Source organism: Larus michahellis, chromosome 1, assembly GCF_964199755.1.
Source record: "Larus michahellis chromosome 1, bLarMic1.1, whole genome shotgun sequence".
NCBI lineage: Eukaryota > Metazoa > Chordata > Aves > Charadriiformes > Laridae > Larus > Larus michahellis.
This window is the reverse complement of record NC_133896.1, coordinates 126,878,401-126,901,023: the sequence shown is the minus strand read 5'-3', so window position 1 is coordinate 126,901,023 and position 22,623 is coordinate 126,878,401. Positions and strand designations below refer to the sequence as shown.

The 22,623-nt window shown below is 42.8% G+C and overlaps 1 long non-coding RNA gene across 1 annotated transcript in view; it reads right to left on the bottom strand.

Annotated features, from left to right (window-relative positions):
• LOC141749549 (uncharacterized) overlaps window positions 1–22,623 on the bottom strand; it is an 85,796-nt gene that overhangs the window by 9,282 nt on the left and 53,891 nt on the right. The window lies entirely within an intron of this gene.

Sequence of the window (22,623 nt, the reverse complement as noted above, 5' to 3'; positions counted from 1 at the left end):
TATGTTCAGGTTCATCCCCATTTAGAATAGCATTTAAACAAGCATGGGCAGCTCAGCAGCCCTTTCGGTTCCATGGGACTAAAGAACGCATGTAACTGCTCTCCTAAACAGGCTTTAATTTATAAACAACATCAATAATAACGCTAATAATCACCATCACAACAACATCTGCTCTCTTTGGCTTCACATGACAACACCAGACTTCGGAAGTGAACTATGATAAGTTATAAGCATAAGTTCTTGCCATGAGCAAAGCAGGAAAGATAACATTGTGAATAACATCGATCCTTGCCAATACAGTTTTCTTTGGCACAGGCCAGAGCATTGCAGGGTTAAAATGACCATTATAAATGCCTCTCTGATGTGCGATTGACTCTCCCCAAGTGAATATTCCTCATGACCCAGAGAACTGAAGGCTCCATCATATATTTCATTTTAGTCTCTAACATCAAGACTTAGGAAAAAAAAAAGTGGAAAAATATCATTCTAGGACACCAGGAGACAAAAGACCAAATATGAAAAAATGTAAGACAATATTGTCGCATCACGTGAGCAGCCGGTTCTACAGAGGGCTGCATAGCATGTTTTCAGACGTTTTGCTACTTGTTACACTGGTACTTGCTGAGAGAAGGGATGTTAATGACTCTTCTCGTATTCCCAAACATTTGCCCAGAATGGGAATAACAACATATTTGGCAATCAATTCTTGAAGTTTCAGCACCTATCATACCTAGCGTAACTCACTAATCTAAACATGCATCTGCCTCTGTTTTCACCACACATACCTTAATTGCCACAAAAGCTGATTTACATTGTTATCTCTGAGGTGTATTAGATGACTTCCTGCGGCCCCTTCCAACTTTCAGATGAACTTCAGATACACCATGTGCCAGACAACACATTGTAGTTTTACGGCTTCCAATGCGCTATTAGGACTGATACTCTGATATTCCCTTTATTTTAATTTACCTCCCTATATACTTCAGTTACCAGTTTTGAGAAAAGTATAAGCCATAAGCATGCAGCCCTCAGTAGTGTTCAAGGATACCTGCCATACCGCCATAGCTGTAGGTGACTACCCAACTGCACTGTGATAAAGAACAATAGTTAGTGCATGTTTTTCCAGGTGAATTTTTGTTTTTCTGAATCTAATCTTTATTCACGCTTTCCTGTCTTTCAAGGAAAAATGCTGACATTTTATTACTAGCTAATTTTCTGAAGTAACTTCACTTTCGCAGTTGCATCTGAAAAACCCAAAAATCTTTGTACTTACTTTATATATGCGTAGGTATGTAAATACAGATATATGCATAATAAAATATGTAGAGGTGTCTTAATTATGTTCATTTCCCAGGAAATATTCAAAATGACAAAACAGCAAAATTAGTGGTCAAAAGACTTGCGTATCTCAACTGGTACACAGTACAATTTTCCCATTTGATCTTCACTGTGACCTTATGCAAACCACAACATTTCAGGAAATGTTCTGATCTTTCTAGTCAGCGATTGTGAAGCAACGTTTTGAAAGAGGTTTTTTGGGCATATTACCAGTTTCTTATTCCATGGAAATGCAGGGGAGGAGAAAAAGCACTCTGATCTTACTTAGTCATTCAACATTGGTATTAATGATAAGTTCATGCATCTGATAACTTTCTGGGTTTTATTTGTATGTCAATATTAATGTAAACCAAATTTTAAGAAAAATCAAAAAAGTGAGAATTTTTTTATGTCTGAGTCATCACTGAAAGGACAGAATGAGAACAGTGGATGTTCTACCAGATGGTCCCAAACCTCTAAGCCTTAAGTTCTGCCTGACTGTAGCCACCAGACCTCAAGGTTCATGATACGTGATTGAAATGCAAAACATCTGGTTTGTTACACAATTATCTCTAAAAATCAAGGTTGCAAACACACAAAATATAAACACCTGTTTTTGGAAAAACTGTCACAATTTTTTAATTGCTTAAAGCACTTTTGCAGTATCTTGAAATCGGGGAGGTTGCAATGGACCCTTGCCCACCAGACATGCTTCAGAGGACGACTTGGGGACAGATATTTCTGTGTTGGCTTCCTGTAGCTCCGCAACACGCTTAGCACTGTGGGTTCCCAGCTACTGGGTTCTCTGACTTTGCCAGTTCAGTTATTCCACCCTTGCGAGCTGCCAAGCAGGAACACAGGCCTCCTCGCCCCCTTGAACCAGGGGTCTGCAGGCAGCCAGGCTGGCCGTGCCTGGCGGGAGGCAGCAATAGGCAGAGCCACTTTTGCAGGACAGGAGAAGGCAAAATCATAGAATCATAGAATAATTTTTTTTTGGAGGAGACCTTTAAGATCATCAAGTCCAATGGTTAACATAGCACTGCCAAGTTACCACTAAACCATGTCCCTCAGCACCACATTTACACATCTTTTAAACACCTCCAGAACTCACTTTCCTTTCTCTTCTGTGGAACTCAGCCCAGCTTGTTTGCAGTTTACAGCCTTGCTTTAAAATGGCTATTTTAAAAGCTGCATTCATTTGCTTTTCAGGTTTCTCTCCTTCTATGAGGCAATGAGGAATAAAAGTGAAGAGCTCAGGTCCACTTGAAGGAGAGGCACCGCTTCATTTCCGTGTACATGCAGCTTTCTTCTTGCATCAGGACACTGCTTCAGGATGTGGCACAGAGGGAGGACAGCATAAGGTGGATGAGCTCCAGTGTGGTTCATGCCCAGGTTACGCTCTGGAGAGATGCAGCAACACCTGATAACCTGATAGACAAATATGCTCAGCCCACAGCTTTCCCACAGTGTGGCCACAGCTCACAGAAACCAGGAAGAAGGGGACAGATTGGCAAAAAAGAAGTAGGGGGTTTTTGACATGTTTTTGTTTGTTTGCTTTTTGTAAAACTCATGTTGACATAAAAAGCCAACATAAATCACAATTACTTATCATATCTGCAATTATTAGGAAGAGCTGTTCCTATTTTCAGTCCTAATTATGGTGCTAGTAATTTCAGATTCTTTTTTAACACAGTATGAGGGACTACACAAAATCTGCCCGTGAAAACAAGTAATGACCATAAAGGTGTGAAATGAGATAATTACAGCCTGAAACAAAAGAAAAAATGTTAGTACGCAATTCCCTCAATGATAATTAAAACTTACATCTGATGGCCATAACTGTATCTACTTAGGAACAGAAGCCATTTTGTTTCTCATTAGTCCTAATTTACTTTCCTACAACAGCACTGGAATAAAAAGGCAGACCAGTGACCAAATGGAAAAGCCTGCACAGTCTTGAAGCAAAACATGCCTAGGATTTAAATTCCCTTTGCTGCAATACTGGTTTCATTAGGACCGATCGGCTCTTTGCTTTCTTTCAAAACAGGTGTGGAGGCAACCAAGTTCAGGTTCAAGAGTCTCTTGAAAGGCTCTCCAAGCCCATGTGCATTTCTCCCTCTCTGTGGTGTGAGAGCAGTGGACTCTTCAAGCTCTCCCGTGCTGCTGCAGCACACCCGCTGCTGGAAAACTACAGTGGGAAAGACGAATAGCAAAGCTGCTTCCATTTTTCAGGTGGAGAAACAAAGTCCTCCACAGAAAGCAAAGGAAGGATGATCGTTGCCAGAGCAGCGCTGCCGGGTGACGAAGCCCTCGCCCGCAGCAGGTACGGCTTCTCTCTATGGTTAACACTGACAACAAAACCCCAAGCCTTCATTTTTTTTTTTTTGCTTTCTCCTAAGAAGGCGTGTTTGGAAGCTTCTCCAGGAAGGCTGGAGCCCTTCGAGGGCAGCAGGGTGGGACCAGCCCCTCCCGACCGTGGGTGAGCCACCAGCCAGACCCCGGGTCTCCGCACCGTCTCCCAGCCCGCCCCACTGTCGCAAAAGGAAGACAGTCGGGGCTGAGCAACGGGAGAGAATAAGGCAAAAGGAGGGGGAAGAGCAACTATGAGAAGCAATCTCCAAATGATCACATCTTGATGTATTTATTTACACTTCTTTTCATAAATTTCACCGTCCACGTTCCTAATCCCCAAGATTCTGAAATATGCAGCAGAACAGTTATTTTCCCTGGACTGGGATACGTTCACCAGCCACAAGTCATTACTTGGAAACCCCTTCACAATTAAGCCTTTATTAAAGCTTTTCAGCATAAATAGTAGATAAATTTAGACCACGTTCCCTCCAGTTCTTACCAGTAGAAACGCAAGTGCTGTGTGCCCTGAGGGACAAGTGATTTGTTGCCAATAATTTAACAGAGGGCTCCTCACTAAAATATTCTCCCTTAATCAGTAATAAACTCCGTGTCCCAGGCATCTGTGTTTGCGCACACTTCCCAAAGTGGACAGGTGAGAGAATGGGCAATCTGTTTGTTTTGGGGTTTTTTCCCCTTTTAAACAAAAACACTTTTTAAATGAATTCATCCTAAAAAGAAGGCAATGCCTTCTCCTTTAATACCATTAACTCTGCAGGAAAACAAATAGCCCCACAGAACATTGACAGCAATCAAAGGGCAAACAATCTATAGTCGATCAAAATAAAGGTAACAGATGACACAAATCTGCTTTCACTTACAGTAAATGAGTGTACATAGATATCTACATGTGTAAACAGACTTCTCAGAAGTTTCTTCTGAAGAAAACCCATAAAACTTGGAAATGCCAAATAGATATCTTTATGTCCCACTGCTCAGTCGCTCATAAACTTCGTGTACATTTACTGTGAAAGTAACATTGCCACTGATTATTCCTGACTGAAAGCAAGCCAAATATTTCCTTGAAACAATCACATACGGAATACATTTGCAATGTTTTAAATAGCTAAAAGTAACCAATCATCGATGTAATTAAACGAAGCCATTTGTTACTGCATTCTTCAAACGTCCTGCTGCCACGGCAAGGTGTACTTTTCTCACAATACGCTAATCCCAGCCACGCTGGCCCCCTTTTTGCAAGTTCTTTTCCTGCATTGTTCTAGCCTAGCGATCACTCTGCATATTGACGTTTCTGTTCAAATAAACAGGCGTAGAAATGTGCTTCCTTGGCATTTCCAGAGCTTCAGAGTGTTTTCAAGTGCACTTCCTAGTGCCTTTTGCACTTGATAAAGCCTCGCGTGTAATTTTAGAGAAGAAATAGGAATTCTCACGACATGAAACATATGCTTTGTGAAGAATATAAATTTTGCAATGTGTGGCATAATATCCACTCAGCATGTGCTACTGTTACAGAGGGTCACAGGCTTGTTTCTGTTGATTATAATACTATTCTGTGAGTAAGTCACTGTGAATCAAAGGATCTCCTAAACCAATAAAGTACTGTACAACAAGCTTAACAATAACAGAACAGGGTTTAAAGAGCTGCAAGCATTAAATAACAAGGTAAGATGGAGACAGTCAAATATGCACGGTGTAGATTTAACTCTAGAGTATTTAAGAAACTTTCAGGCTGGTTTAGTTACTTATCAAAGACATTTTAATGCTGCTTTGCAAGGGGTCTTTATCTTACTGAAAATTATCTTTTCAGTAAATTTCTGTTGCCCCTCAGGCCGGATCATTGCAGTAGAACTGCGTTGATCAAGGAATATAATGATTGTCTTTCCCTGCACCTGACATTTCTACCATTTCATTTTTAGTAGGTTTTTCTTTGATTTGCTCAATTATTAGCTGTTTTTATGCCTGTGAGAGTGTATGACAGAACTGAAGGGATGCATACTTAGTGATATTCAGCACAGCTCTATCATCCTGTTTTTACACCAGCATAAAATCGGTATAATACAGTGATAAATCAAGCCTGTAACAGCTAATCCTTCACATCTCAAGAAGGCATAGTTACCCTCTGTTTTTTTAGGCACTCTTTAGTTACTGTCGTAGTTGCTTTCATAGTTGCCTTTTGGTTTTTAATTAAACTTACTGTTCTGTTTCGCCAGTCCCTTATGTCTTATGAAAGCTTGTGTGATATCCAGCGTACAGAAGCCTGAATGCACTTAGTTTTGAGAATATTCATCAGACTGGGGGATTTGGTTTTGCAGATCCCCTGTCAGAGGTACCTCGCAGCTGTGGCTTACTAAACCCAAATGCTCACATTTGTTCATCACACAGAAGAAAACAAAGCTGAATTGATATGTGCAGCATAAGAAGTAAGCTTTTATAAGCCAGATGCAGAAAGACAGTTCTGGCTTCTGGGATGGCTGTGTGTAGGTACAGGAAGGATACCTCCCATCATGTCAGGTTTTGACGACTGCCGCCGCAGTGCATCTGACTTTATCAGCACTGTTTCGACATCTAGGCTGCCATCACTGTTAAAGCGGCAGTTTTGTGATAGCTGTCACATATATTTTGTTTTCGGCTGGCTTCATGTGTTTTAAAATCAATCCGCAGCTCTTGCCATAAGGAGACATTTGTTTCTTAAGAGGGGAATGATGTGGAAGAGAGACACTGTGAACACTTCCAGGGGGGCTCTCAAGGATGCGATCTCACAGCTCAGGCTCATCATTTGCTCTAGATATCTCAGAGACACTTCCAAAGTAGCTCAAGCCCATCTGCACCCTATCTGCTGTGGTCCCGTGCTCCTGCCCTGCCTGCTCCTTTCCACCACGGTGGGTGGGCCCTTGCCTGCATGAGCAGCAAGTAGAGAAATGCATTTCTGCCAATGCAGCTGAAAACAAGGGCTGCAAGGAAGCATTGACCTTTCTGCAAAGTCAACTCCTGCAGCCAGCCCAGGCAGCTGAGCCCCGGAGCCGGTGCAAGGACAGGAGAGCAGGACAGGAGCAAGGAACGGGGCAGGACAGCAGCAGCACCAGCTCATGTTGGCTTCACCTGTCACCAAGCTTCATCTTCTGGTTATGATCTCACGTCTTGCTCAGTCTTGCCAAGGAAGAGGGAGGAGGTCCTCCTCCTCATGCTCTCTCCTCCCCCAGCCACATGCTCCCAGCCCATTCCCCTTGGTGTGGCTGCAGCAATCAGATAGCCCTGGGGCAAATCAATTCAGAGAATTGACCCAGTGGAAATCTAACAATGCATGTAAATAAATATGCAAATAACAGAACTTTTGCTGCCAGATGTGTCAACCTGTCAACTGAGCCGACTCACCCTGAGGCCATGCAGTTGCCAAAGCCAATATAAGGAGGGTACCTGTAACGGAGGAAAGGGGGAAGGGGAGAGGGAGCAGGACCTTCTTTTTCAGTGGAAGGCGGGCACTGGTTTGGCAGAGCTGCTCTTACTGTGAAGGCACCCCCTCCAGTTCTGTGACACCTCTGGTTTGGATGGAGGGGAGCATAACTGGGGGCAAAATTCATAGAGGCAAATTTTAGCTCTTGGAGGTTCATCCACTAGGGTTGATCTTCTTATCAGTGGAGGGAGATGGACTTCTCTGGGCAAGTGACTGAGGATGCCCTTATCTCATCTGTGATCATGGCGGGAGCCCAGAGACACTACTGCTAGGGACAAGGTGGCCTTTGTGAAAATCTGTAATAGCAGTGATTTTCAGCTTGTCTCATCACAGGTCCCTACAGTTTTCTGCCGGAGGGCTGAAGGCTGGTAGGATGAGCTTTACCCCACTGAGCAGGGCCTTGCCTGGCTAGCTGGCCTCCTGGCAGTCCCTGCAGAAGTCATCTGTGAGCACAGGAGTCTGTGGACCACAGGCAGAAACCCACAACCCCACAAAACTACACACTCAACTCCCTCTGCATAGGCAGGGCAGCAGAAATTAAGAGGGAAAAATAGTGCTTCTGCACTATTGCTGTCACTGAATTAAAGATAAATAGTTAACAAAATCATTGGTTTTTTTTCTCAAAATGTGTATTTAAAAATAGAGAATATCTGTATTTAAATAAAATGATCCATGTTTTTTACCACACACTCGTGATGCTTGCCTTGCACTTTCCCCATGACAACTTGTATGATTTATTATGCCAAACCACTAGCCCCAGTAACAACAGACACAGACCTTTGGCAGGAAAATATGCTACATATTTTAAAGCTGTTTTATAATAAACATGCGTATTTTCAGTCCAAGGTAGAGAGAAAGCCTCTAATGTTTTCCTAAATGGATAGGGTCTTGATAAGGTAAGAAAACCAAAAATCAAATTTCTGAGCCTCTCATACTAAACAGAAAATTGAAAAAACATTTTTTTTTAAAAAAACCTTCTCAAATATTCTCCAAAGAAATTGTTAAATTTTGCTGTCATGGAATTTCACCAGGATTCACTGAGTTCAACTCTAGTTTTTCGCACAACCAGTCTTTTGTACTCTAATTTGCACTGGGCTGAATTTGCAGGATCTGCTACCGCCTTTTTCTGTTTCTGAATTCAGAAAGATTCCCCTAAGCAATCTTGCCTGTTATACACATACTCTGAAATCATTTAACTTCCTATTAATTATACTAAAGATTTCAGGATTGCTTTGCATGTGCAGTATGTGAACATGTTAAATCCTCTGTACTTAATAAAATGATGAACATTTTGTGTGTGTGTGTGCATAGGAGGAAATGAGCGGTGGCTCCTAAATTAGTAACATTTGGAGAGTAAGAAATGTGGTATGTTTGTTTCTGCTTTATGAAATCCTTAGGTTTCAACAGTCCTATCTCAGATGCATACGGTCTGTCAGTATAGTTTACCTCAGTTGACTCACCACTTTAATCAGTGAAAAGCTCATCACCTGTGCCACGCGCTAAAATGTTGATAAACAATATATGTGGAAATTAGTTACTATTAATGTATAACACATTGCTAGATTAATAAGTTCCCATTATATGGAAGAAATCTGTATAATTAAGATCACTTATCTGTAAAAAGAATGAGTGTTTGAAGTAGTCCATGATCTATATCACCCAATATCATAAGAAATGATAAACTAAACCCACACTGGAAAAAAAAAACCCAAACCAAAAAAGAGGAAAGGATACATTTCCCTACACAGGCAAGATGATGGAACTTTGGAGCTTTTGAAAATTCTTAAATGCTACACACTCAAACAAAATGTTTTACATATTCAAGATCTATTATCCAACACTAGTATGAAGACAGACCAAGAATATTATGTGAGCAACTCAGTGAAACTTGCAGGACACAGTATCATCTTATTTACTTTGTTCTAAATGTCTGCTCCATGCCACAAACACCCAAGACCTGTGCTTTATTTCAAGTTTTGCTGGACAATTCAGGGCAAGTCATTTCATGTTTTCATGTCTCCATTTCCTCCTGGCGATAATACACTGATCTCTGTGTTAAAGGATACTGGGATGTAGTATTGAAACTATTAGGTGTTTGATTATCTCTTCCTGAGCATCATTGCTCTAGTCTCAGGACAGCACAGAAGAGAAATAACAAATGCACACTGTTGTCCAGCTTCCTGTGGCCCTGCTTAGGAAAAAAAAAGTTTTGTCAATTAAAAGGTGTTGCTCTCTGACACACCAAACACTAGGGGTGAAATTCTAGTTTTATTGAAGACGATGTGTTTTTTTCCATCATTCTTGATGGAGTTGGGTTCCATTTGTCTTTGACAGGATTCTGCACACCGCCTCAGTCCAAACTACACTTATGTATTTCAATGAAATATCAACTTGTAAGGAAAAAAAATCTCCTCTGGATGAATGTTACCCATGAGGAAGGCTACGAGGTGGAGCCCTTTCATCAAGAAAGCTGAAGGATGGCAGTCTGGCTTAAAATTTACAATGGAAGTAAAACAACCACCTAAACTGTGGGCTTCATTATGACTCTAAAATATACATCTTTGCTTTATGCCTGGGTTTCCACTGAGGTATCAGATTTTTAAAATGTTGCTCAAGAAGAACAGGCAGTTTATTGCTATTCCCTGCTTCTGTTTTTTCCCAAGCCGCAGCAATCAAACGAACAAGAAAAGTCATTTGTACAAGGTGGGGTAGATATCTGTTACCATGCATGCTGATTTTATGGTGGAGTAGAAGGAACATAGCTTTAACCGCTCACTGAAGAACACTCTTAAACTTGCATTTATTTACATAGCATCTATGGCATTTAGCTGACTGAAGAGAATTGATTAGCAAGAAGGCTGTCAAACAGCAGTCCTATAGCAGGCACTGCACTGAGGATTAGAGGTTTATTTCACTAATTGGTGCCCTCCTGTAGTCTTTATGAGTCAATTCTAAAAAATAAAGGAGCACTCAGAACTGTGTTTAGAATAAAAGCAGAGTGATGGTTCTTGCTGCATAGAAATCCCATAGCTGAGCTCTTTCAGAAATAAGTTTAGGATTTTCCAGCCCAGTTATTCTCTGGTGAATTCTTGCTTGCAGCCCTTACCGCCCTGCTTCGGCAAACCCCAGATAGCATGGCATGCTGAAAGCCAGACCTGTAGCTGCTATGGTAGGCATAACGTTGCCGTAATTGTCCACGATGGCTGCCTGGGATGTAGCCGCCATGCACTCCTGTGAGAGCAGAGCCCTCGCACGGCCCTGGTTCATGAGCCAGCCATCAGCAGCACCGCACACAAGGCAGGCAGTCACAGCTTCCACCCCATGGATACAGCAGCCCAGAAGCTCATTATAACGTCATCTCTGCAGAATTACAACGTGTGCACCTACGGGTCTGAACAACGCCATGGGAGTGTGGTGGTGGCTGCGAGGTGGGAGCTGGGGAGCTGCGGGACACCCACTGAGGAGCAGGCATCTCTTGCAGAAGAACTGAAGTTGTACAGGGAGGATTAAAGAGGGGGAGAGGTTTCAGCCAGTTCCTCCTTACCTTCCAAAGGAGGTTTTATCATGGATAGGCAGAAATAAGGTTCTTATCTCTGTGTTTTTAATAGTAATCTGAAACAAGGAGATGCGCCCGCTGAACCCTGAAGAGTAGTGTTGGTACTAACATGGTGGGCAAAAGGGCTACGTGGCTCCTGGAAGGTTCCAGGGCATGGAGAGCACCACTAGAGGGCTCACAGAGTACTTAAAGGATTATTACATGTGGTATGTGAAAAATATTCTCATTTTACTTTCTGTTCCTCCATTTCTATACGCAACACATTTCAGAACTGAACCTGCTAAAGCGTGCCTTTACTTGAAAGCCAGCTTCATGGACTCTCACGGGCTCATCTCCAGGCTCATCTCTGTATGGGGACACCATCACCCTCTGGCCCCTCCTGTGTAAACAGGCCTTCCATGTAAAACACCTTTGGTCTGATCATGCTGCTCGTTACCCAGTGCTCACTAACCAGAGGGAGCCGTTCAGCAAAACGATGACTGCCATCTTCCAGAGAACTGAACAAGTGCAGTGTATCAGGTATACCGATATTGGTGTATCGCATATACCAGTGCTTCAGAAAGGAAAGAAGAAAACTACAACCTCCTTTCCCTTCCTCTTTCCCCATAGAAACGAACCAAAAAAAGCTTTAGTAAAGCTAACTGGAAAGAAGGCAGATATGACCCTAATACTTGTACCTTCCCCAATTAGGAGATTCATATAAATTCTGGGACAACAGGTTGTCAGGCATATGAAGATTTTGGTATATTGCTCATGGGGCCAGAGAGGTTGACCATCCCTACAATAAGATATGAAAGCTATTTCTGGCAACTGATAAATAGTGCTAACTACCCCTAAAACATGCTTCCTCTTAAGGATCAAGATTTACCTTTGTTAATGGGGGAGAATACAAAACTAGTATGACGGGTTTTCTTTTCCCCCTCTTACCACTCATTAGCCCTGAGGACCTTGTTACAACATTGGGTGTTGAGAGTAGAAATGTTCTAATATATAGCCCCAAACTAAAAAATGTGAAGGCAATAATCACAGGAGTATTTCAACGCTAACTAAAATGAATTTCCTTCTTTTTTCTACTCTTTCTTTTCCCTTTCCTCTTCGAAAGAGGCTGCCAAGGGAATTATTATGATTACTTTGCATGTTTTGCAGATGGTTGGCTGCTGCACGGGATTCTCGAGAGAGGTCAAGATCCTATAGCATCCAGCTTGGATGCTGCCCTCCACATCAGCTGGGCTATGGAAGTCCTTACTCAGCAAAGCTTTTGCTGACATGCCTAATTGAAGTGTCTGGGACAAGTGACCTCCTCAAAGCTCGGATTAAAGCACTTTCCTGAACAGGGACTTGATTCTACTCTCCTATTAAACCTGATGGAAACATTCCACTTTCCAGGAATGGAAGTTGAAGGAGACTTTTAATTTTTTCTTTATATATTTTTATATATATATGTACATATGTACACAGACACATGTATACACATAAAAGCAGTAACTTTGATGTGTTCAGAAGCCATGTTCAAGGATGCTTTCAGGTTCAGCAAAACCTCAAAAGTTTTCTTCTCAGGGATACTAGGGGCATGGACACTGGTTCTATCATGACAACAGTGTGAGGACAGGAAGTTTTCCTGCCTTTTGCCTTTGTTATGTGGCATGCAGACAAGCAGTTCAGAGAGCCCATAGTCACAGGCTGGTGGGAGCAAGGAGGCTGTGTGTTTATTTAATCTGAAGCCTTTTGGTAAAAAATTAATAAATCCACCTTCCTGGTGCCACTCCACAGTGAAGTGGAAGAGAAAAAGGGGCAATACTGACATAATGCTGTAACACCCACTTGTAGGGTCCCCCACTTTCCATCTATATGCCAGCAACGTGGACAGACTGTATTTAGCCCCTCTCCAGGACTGGACTGATTAACGATCAAGACAGGAATAGCAACTGCCCCAAAGGCTCTGTGTTTGGTTAGGATACTCACCTCCGCTCTTCCTTTTAAAGAATGAAGATGACACAACAAATCCAGACTTTTGGCCCCAAGGAAGGGTAGAGGATCAGTTACTGCAGGTTGTCTTGGGGCCAACTACACACGTAGCTGATAGGAAAACTGTGGAAGTGGGTCAGGAGAAAGCATTGCTACTTGTACTAAGTCTTTGCTGCAGCCTGGGCAGATATGCTGGGATGGCATCAACTCCAGCTGCCCAGAGCTTGAGAAAGGGCTCCAGGGCTTTTGCCCTGAGGGGAGACAGAGACAAACAGTGCTCTGACATTTGAGGTCCACAGAAGACCAGAGCATTACTCCATTCTCCTCCACATGCATCCTGAAAGAAAACTCCTGAAAATCTGTCTTCATTACAGCAGTATCACCCTTCAGGACAGGAACATGTTTCCCTGACACATCTGTTTCACAGGGACAAATGCATGGAGGTGAACTCGTTGAATAAACAGGCTGAGATTTGCAAAGCCACCTTGAGTAAAAACTCGATTTTCACATCCTTTAGGTACTTAGAGTGTGTGCCCTCCTTATCTGAACTGTTCCCACACAGGAAGTCCCTGCAAATGTAGCATTTTACAAGTTTGGGTTTCAGATTTATTGTTTAAAACTATTTTGAAACCAATGACTTATACCACAGATACATCTGCTTGTCTGCGTCAACAAGTCATAGTTCTTATAATCTGGGGTTGTTATGAATCTCAGATTTCTAAAATGCAAATTACATCTTTATGCTAGCAATTGAGGGATCCACTATAGTTTATTTCAAGGTGGGCTTTTTCATTTTAAACATTTTTCACAAAGATGCATACCACTATTTAAATATGATGAGGTTAGCATAAACCAACAAAAGCAAAAAATTGTAAGCTAAGATTGATGATACATTCCTAACTCATGCTGTTGTGCCTAATTATTGCAGGACTGCCAACCAACTCATAATAATTACATACTGCAAACAGAGCTGTGGGGGGAAAAAAAATCATTGTTTTGGGTTCATATTACTTTCACTGAACTTTACTGGCATGTTTGATTCATATCTTCTTTCTACGTTTTGAGCTCATAGAGCCTGCAAACTCAAACACAAACCTCCTGATGGATCAGGAAGAACAAGGCTGGTTTTCCCTCCAGACTCTTGTCTAAAGCACGACAATCTTGTTCCATTTATTACCACGAAAACATGCCATTCTTGCTTCTCGTCGTATACCACTCTTGGCCAGCCTCGTTATTTCCAGAAGAGCCACCAGCCAGTCTTGTTTCTGCCTGTAGACAGCAGATGAGAAAAGGAGGGGGCTTTGAAGAGCACGGGGAGAGAGCTGTGTTACGCACAGTGACCGCAGGTTTCTGTCGGTCTCTTTTTTGCTGTTTCCTAGAGTTCAAAAGCAGACGCTTCTTTCTATTCTCTTACTGGATATGAGTATAGTTTCAATCCCAGAGCGGCGGTATCTAGAGAGGAGTTTAATCATTCTTACTCTCTCATTTTACACTCATATGTCCTTAACCCAATTTAGATGGTCAAAGCACTCCGGGACAACTCGTTCACTCAATATGTACACGGTCCCTAGCACTACAGGGTCCTACCTCAATGGAAAACATTAAGTGCTTCTCTGATATAAATGCTAAATAATTGATCACAAATCCCTAAATCATGCAGTGCAATGTAATTTCTTCTCCTTGATTTTGTTACGCTATTATTTATATCAGCATAGGGTATTGATATAAGAAACTTGTAATGAAGTCCCAGAGACACTTTGATTTAATGTGGTTACAGGGACTATCATTGCAAGTGGCAACGAATAGCTCTAATGGATTTTCTAGTACCTTGTTTTCATCATCCATAATAGACACTCATCTGCACTGGTCGGAACTGTAGGACGCCCGTGTCTTCTGCACCCAGACTTTAACAGATCTATATTTTATGGCCCTACAGTAAAAGTAATTGCAGGTTTTATAATGTCTGTGTACTGCTCCGACTGAAAGCAATCCATTTAGAGACTTCCGGAAAGTTGAGGTGTTTCAGTTACAAATGCATGAGCCGAGACAGGCTCCGGTTGTGCAAGCTGGCCGGTTACCAGACTGCTTTTAATGAGGACGCACCCCAGACATCTAACTTTCTTTTCCTTTCCCTATACCAAAATCAAAGAAATTTTGGAACACGAGGGGTTTAAGCTGCAAGGATCCTGCCCCTGAGTTTTATCAGTTCAGAGGAAGTGCAGAAACATGGAGGCCAGTCCAGAAGATGCCGACAGCTGGAACTGCCAGCGAGGGCAGAACGCCAGTACGGCCACTCACCCTCTTCCCAAATCAGACCCTCCGGCTGCAGCTCACAGTTGACAAAAATCAAGAACTGATTTTGACTCACTGTCTGACCTCAAATTAGCTTTCAAAAGCCATGCAACAGTTCTTGACAGTCTCACCGTAGGAAAGCAGGAACTAAGGCAATCAGAGAAAACCAAAATCACTTCTTTTTTTCTTTTTTCTTTTTTTTTTTTTGGTGCTGAGTGACAGAATAATTATACCGTCTACCTAAATTTCGAGGGCTCTGCCAAACATTCATACCTACACAACCCTCCACAGGGCTGCCTCCTGTCCCTGTGGTAACAGCCAGCCCTGCAGCAAGAATTTGGCCCAAGGAGCAGGAGTAGGTGATGGGGGCATAGGGCTTTTTAAAGGAACAAATGCCCTCTAAATGCCAGGTCTGCCATTTGCACCTCTCAAGACCAAGAAAAACTCAGTCCGAATGTTAACAGTGTCTTTTTACTGTATGTGATGAATGGATTAATCCTGATATTATCAGAATAATTAATCTTGCTTGACACTCCAAGCAACAAATCCAATATGCTGGATCCCACAGACATGGCAGTGCTTCATAATATTTTGTTATCTTTTCAATGTATAATTAATAAGGAGAGTGGGGAATCCAGGAGAATCATCCAGCAGTAAAATCAACAGAAAACAGAAAGTCAAGGTATCTGGAGTTGAGTCTCAGCTATTTCAACGACAGTATCAATTGAAAGGAAAGTCCCCAACTGGGAGATGAACAAGATCCAGTTGCAGCTGGCAACAATACAGATGCCACATGCTAAATTATCTGAAACCATTTTTGTCATAACACGAATTATATGCTCTTAGTGATGAGTCTAATTTTAAACTGTTGTTGTTTTCACAGGATAGTCCTTGACTGGACTGCTCCAGATGTGTGAACTGGAGAGAAAAGGATAGTCAGCCTAGATCCTTGGCATTGTCAGGCTCCCGAAAACAGCCGTTCAGCATAAAAACCTGTGCATGGCTAAGTAGGAAAAAAAGTATGCGCAAGTCTCATGGGCAGGCAGTTAGAGAATCCCTGTACTAATCATGTCATTTCTTATTTTCAGAATAGCACCCCAAAATTACAGACTTTCCTTGACACAAACAATGAATATTCTTCCTCTAACTCTAGAAAACCATGTGAACCAAACAGTTATTTCCAAACACTGTATTTCTTGGCATGAAAATAATTACCTCCCCTCCCAACACACAGACATTATCTTCTTACGTCCTTTTTTCCCCAGGTTAAATGCTCACTCTGAGGCTGCACAGCTGACCATACAAAATTTGTTGCATGCTTGGTTCAGCTCGCTACTTGGAAAATAAGCAGTAATGTTCTATGTGGAGCTCCTACGTGGACCAGTGGGGGCTGCCTTTCTGCTGCAACCTTCACTTGTCCTGGAAACCACCGACCTGCTGTGGCTCAGAAGCTGTCCTCAGCAGGGCAGGCACCAGCTCAAACGTTGTTGAGTGAGAGCAAAACTTTTATTCCTGTTTTCAAGAAAGAACTGTGGCACTTCAGGAAGAGCTGCTAAATTACATTGTCATTTTGCAACATCCACAGCTGAATGTACCATAGAGCGGTTCTGTGTCGCTTCAAATTGCTTATGAGGAGCTGGTGTACTGGTACATAGACCTGATATGGGACTTCGGGGGATTAACGCCTACATATCACTGAATCAATTCCCAAACAAATGTGAACTCATCCTGATGAGGAGGAATATTCTGTTTCTACAGCTTTTGCAGCTGGAACACAGAGGAAACAAACAAAAATACAACTCCAGAAAGTAAGCAGACAATATGTGTGCTTGTGAGCACCAGGTTAAACCCAGCCTTCTAGCCTTGCTTCCAGGCTGTGCAGATCCCAACAGTAGAGGAGCAAGAAAGGTGTTTCGCATTTTATACGGGAGTGGGAAAGGTGCAAAAAAGAGCTTCATGCTTTTCTAAAGGACTTGCAAGGTTGGTTTGTCACCTTCTAACTCTCTATTTTATACAAAGCAGCACGATTTGTTTCCAGTGGAGCCTACCACTGTGGTAGCCATCTACCAGACACTGGAGTAGGCCAGTCCTGGCCAACTTTCCACTTGACTGGCTTGCACACACAGGCGGGCCTCTTAGCTTCCCAGGAACTACATAAGGGACTATGGCAAGAAGAATTTGGCCAGGTTGTTAATCAGAGAAAAAACAAAGGCTTTTGAGCCTTGTGTGCCCCTTGAGAAAGGTAGCTCAGCTCAGCAACCTGTCAGGAAAGTGAACCAGTGGAAGCAAGCAGGTGAAGAAGAGGCTGCTGGTTATGGTGTACGCCGGTTCCCAGAGAGGGACCCAGGTGCCTGGGGTGGCTGTGGGCTTTGACCCACCACGCTGCTGCCATGTCCTGACCTTTCATCCCTCAGCTGTCAACCCCCGCCTTGCCTATGCCCCCTGAGAGTAACTTAAACTGGAAAAGGACTAGTAAAAAGAGTTGATTTAGGGTTTCACACCTCCTCGTGGACCCTGCTATGCTCCTCCCCATGTCTCAACTCCACCTGTATGAGCAACCCCTTTCTTGTTAATTTCTTATTGTGAACTTGTTTTATCTAAATGTCACTTCAATGCCTACTTTGCCTAGTCACACCTTTCCTGTTCACACCCAACCTTTTCAACAAGGATTTGGGGAAAGGGGAGATTCAGAAGAGGAGCAGAGTTGCTACTTTGCTTTTTCCACTATCTCCATTCCTTTTCTTTTCCTTGGCTCTAAGAAAGGACACAAAATTTCTCAGTCCCAGTGAAATATCGTCTTCTACCTCTATATTTTCTGTACTATGTGATATTTATTTGCAAAGTATGTTTCTTATATATCTCAATCTGAAGATTCAAAAATCATTATGCTTTCCTTTCTAGATGCTACATCTCCTCAATTTCCAGTGATCTCACAATGTAAATACTAATAGCTACAAAAAATAAAACTAGAGAAAGTCAGTACCCTTAGGTCAGGTATAGCTTTCTGCAGCAGGGCAGAAATGGATCTTTTTTTAATGATTTTTTTTTTTCCCTCAGTGCTGACTTGGGCATTAAAACCTTTTACCTTGCTGGTGTTTGGCAAAGGAAACCAGTGACAATAAGGACAATACAACCACGCCTGGACATATACCACATTCTTGCGGAGAGATAACCAAAGATTTCGAATATGAGTGGACTCAAAGACCATGGTAGTAAGTGGAAACCTATCAGCTGCCGTTAATACTCAAACCCTTAATTATTTCCTTCCAAGCCAAGACAAAAAGAACAAATTCCACAATCTGTATAGCGGGTCATAGATCATTAGGTAAATGGCAGGATCTTGAAAAGGGTTCTCACAATCTCTGTGGCACCCAGCTGCTGATGCTCATATCAACCCATCTTCTTGACCCAACAATGTAATTTTCCCTCAGCCACCATGCCTCTGAAGATGGACCTTAAGTCTTAATTGAGCTCTCATGAAAATATACAAAGCAGAATCACTGCTGCCCTTTCAAAGCTTCCCAAAAATAAAATGCATTTTGCAGCCACAAGGTCTATCAGACACCTGGCAGGGGTTAGACCCTTACATGTTATCATTGGAGATCATCATAGTTTTCCTAGAGGAAAACCTCATCAACAGCAAGACATGAAGCGAACCGCAAGATAGCGTGTACTCAGTGAACATTGGGAGACTGAAGATACTGTTCACAGGGACTCTGCCTGGACCCTTGGCACATCTCCAGGGACTCCTGCACTCAGGATCCAAGGAACATTTTTAGTGCTTTCAAGACGTGCTGTTTGGAGATAGACTTCCATGAAACTGAACCAAAGGTACTGAAGATCTTAATCTAACTGAGCTCAAGCTCTGCAGCAGAGAGCTTGGAACTTTCTGAAACCCCAGTTTTAATGGTGTCTTTTTGGGTGGCCATGTGCTTTGCCATGGGAGCAGGGCTGGATTCTGGGAGTCCTCTCTGGAGCAGTGGACATGTTGGCGGAGCCAGCTGGTCTGAGGCTCAGCACACTCTCAGTCCCACCATGAAGCCTTCTGCAGAAGTGTGCTATAAGAGAAGGACAGGACTGGGAACACAACCACCAGCCACAGAAACAGACCTGTTCTTCAGCAGCAAGGATCATGAGATGCAAGTCCAGGTTTGCTAGTACCCAATTTTAATCATTCTGCAATCACTTTTTCAATGGGTACACGACTTCAAAACTTTTGTTCCTGTTTGACTTATAAAAATGGCGCAAATTTTATGTTGTTGTTTTTGTTTGGTTTTTTTTTTTTTTAAGGAGCTTTTTGCAAACTAGAAATCATGTGTTTTCAGCTGTGGCAGTTGCAGACTAATCCAACCGCTGATGGCTACAATATTACCTTCTTTTTCTGCACTCATTTTGTTGTCTCTAGCTGGTACTTCTCGTTGTATTGTTCAATTTGTAACAGGACTACCCTTCAACTTATTTGCATACAGGGCTAGTCACAATAGGGCCCTGTTTCATAATTGTGTTGAGGTAATGCCCAAGGCTCTCAGCAAGAAATAATAATAAATGACATGACACAACTGTGCTGAGTCACACCTTTTTAAAGCCCAGCTCTTTTTGAGGGACACAAGAGCATAGACAAAAACAGCCACAGGCGGCAAAGAGCCCCTTCTGAAAACGGCTCCTGGTAACTCATTCAAGTCAGTGGTCATAAAGAACAATAGCACAGCTGTTAGATAAATGGGATGCTTACAACTGCACACAGAAAACCTAAAAATTTCAGCAACAAACCCATTAGCCTTTACTACAGGAGTGGTATGGGACCTGCTGTTTCAGTAATGCTCTGCTGGGTCACATAAAACCTGTAGAGAAAGCGCAGAGAGGTCTGGCATCCATCCATTCCTCCATCTGTCTGAGGGCAGCTGGGAAACTGCCCCAATCAGTCCTCAGACTCAGGGATGCTCTAACGCTGCAGCCAGTGCCAGTATATGAGAAATGTTACATGACCAACATGTTCACAAGCCTCAGTTTGCAACAAATGCCTTATATCATCTCTCATTAACAATTAAAATAAGAGCTCTATTTTTTACAGCTGTTTCAATCAGCCCTGCTCCTAGGATATATGTTCCCAAAATAGCAAAATCACAGATCATCAGCACCACTTCTGGATCACCTCATCAGCCTATGACCTTACCCAGCACAATCCTTTTTACCAGGAATTTGAAAACTGTTTTCTACCACATTCCAGTGCCATCAATAACCCATGGCTCTATGCAAGACAGTGGAGAGCATATTCTGAATAATACACGCTGTATATTAAAATCACAGCAGTAAGGACACATCAGAACATAAAGAAAAGACATCATGAGCCTGGAACTGCTGTTTTTTCCTAGGGTTTTGTTTTGGGTAAGGTTTGTTTGTTTGTTTTTTCTTGCACTAGATAGTCCTCCTAATTTGTTATGACTTAAAAAAAACCCAAACAACCTAGGAATGAAGGAATTAGATTAATTCCCTCCACTGAGTTAATTTCCATGATCTAATATTCCCCTCATGTTCCAACACAGCTCTGTTCTCTGCTGACGTCAGGGCTGAGGAAGACTCTTAGAAGGCAGTTTCGATTCAAGGGCAAGGCAGACCAGAGACCGCTTAGTTCCCCAGACGAAGTATATTCAGTTTAGTGTGCTTGTAGGCGAGCCTACAGTACAGAAACTGTAATGAGAACATTTAGGAAACCAAGTCCCCTTGGATATAGATGATCAATAATGTTCTCAACAAAGCTGAAAACAGTTCAGAACATGGTGTCTCACCAACTTGTACTGTAATGTTTTAGTGTAGTTACTGTGGATCTCATTTCTGGCAATATCTTGAAACAGCAATCAATACTTGCCCTTCGTACGCTTTCCCTGCCATTTATTCTGTTATCCAGCCAGTGGCAACAGCAATCATTTAAGATCAACTAAGCACTGATAAGTTGCTAATGATGAGTATCTACTGTATGGGAAACCAGGATCAAGACCCTTCCATGCTGGATACTACAGAAGAAAAGACGCCCAGATACCCATCGCTATAGCATCTGAGGAAATTTTGCATAAAATGAGTAGCAACAGGAAAATCACCGGTGGACTTCCTCCCCTCTCATCCTGCAAATAAAAACTTTACCACAAGGATGGTAGACACTAAAAAGAAATGGACTATCTGTCAAATGGGCTGAGCTCGTACGGAGGAAAGCAGAGAGGCAAATATTTTAACAATATGGGGATTAGGGTTTTGTGTCGGCAAGGTAAAAAAAGGTTGATTTTGTGGGACTGACTCCTGGTATGTGCTCCTGTTGTTTTTGTCTTGGTCTGTGTTTGATGTTTGCCAAAAATGTCAGTGTGTGAGATGTAAGATTTTGTTTTATGTCCATATATTACAAAGGAAGTAAAGCAAACCAATCCATCAATCCAGCGGCTGATGTTTAACCTCCTTTCTCCCTTAGACTTGCGTATGTCTGCTTCTCCTGTGCTTCTGAGAAACCGTGAACTGTCTCATCCCCAGGAAATACAACAAACCTTAAATTGCAGAAGCAAAAAGCCTTATGGAGCATTTGGGAAATGCTCTGAACAACACTGCCCATCTCCTGCGGCAAAAGATTGCAGCGGAGACAGATGCAGTACTGGTGGAAACGACTGGCAGAGGGATCTTGCAAAACACACGCGACTGTAGAACCCAATATGACTGTTTCTCTGACTGGGGGAGCTGAACACAGGAACGCACAGAAAAAAGCACTGCAATGTGCTGGATGTGCCGGCATTACTGAACGCTGAGTAGTTGCAGGAACGGGGCATATGCAGCAAGAGGAAAACAAACATATCATCTGAAATAATGAAGCTAAGTTAGATACATGTTCACTGCTTTCAAGTAACTGCTAGGCATTCGTAAAAAGCAATGCCATCCTTGTGCCTAAACCCAGTCCAAGTTTGTGTTTTTCAGATCCTTCTTCACTGAGACCTCAAAAGAACTTCAAAATGAAAACATCTGCATCGTGGAAGATGTTGGACTGGGCAGAGCAGCTTTGCCTAGAAGCTGAGGACAAGGAAAGGACTCAGACAGACTATCACTGCTGAAATCGGAATTAGCCAGGACACAGCAATAATGATCAGCCAGCGGCTGGATTTGTATACCTTTTTAAGAGGGTAACTTATTACACTATGATTCATCTAGGTAGCAAACTTGTAAACAAACTCTAGACCTTGCCTACACTTGATTTCTTGGCCCCAGGTTTCCCACCTCAGTGGCTTGGCTCCATCAGCGGGAGCAGCACTGGCGGAGCTAACAGGGATAAGGCCCCCAGGATGGTGACAACCTTCACCAAGCGACCGCTTCCACCCGCCAGGAACAGGACAAGGCACCCTGCGATTCCCCTCCGCACTCGCAGCCTGCGGGCCAGGTGGCACGGCACAGGCTGCCGCAGGCGCATCCAGGAAGAGCTCTGAGAAACATCCCTGCCACCCTGCCTTCTCCCCGGCTCTAACACAAAGCAGGAAAGGGAGGATCGAGCTGCATGATGGTGGTTCAGGTCGCCTCCCATGCCACCCCCAGCCTAGGGAGCAGCAGCCTGAGGGCAGCAGGGAGCCAAAGGTGTTTCTCACTTCCCTGGGGGAGAAGGAGTGAAGGGAGAAAGGTGTTGGGCTCTCCCTTCTCTCCCCTTGCA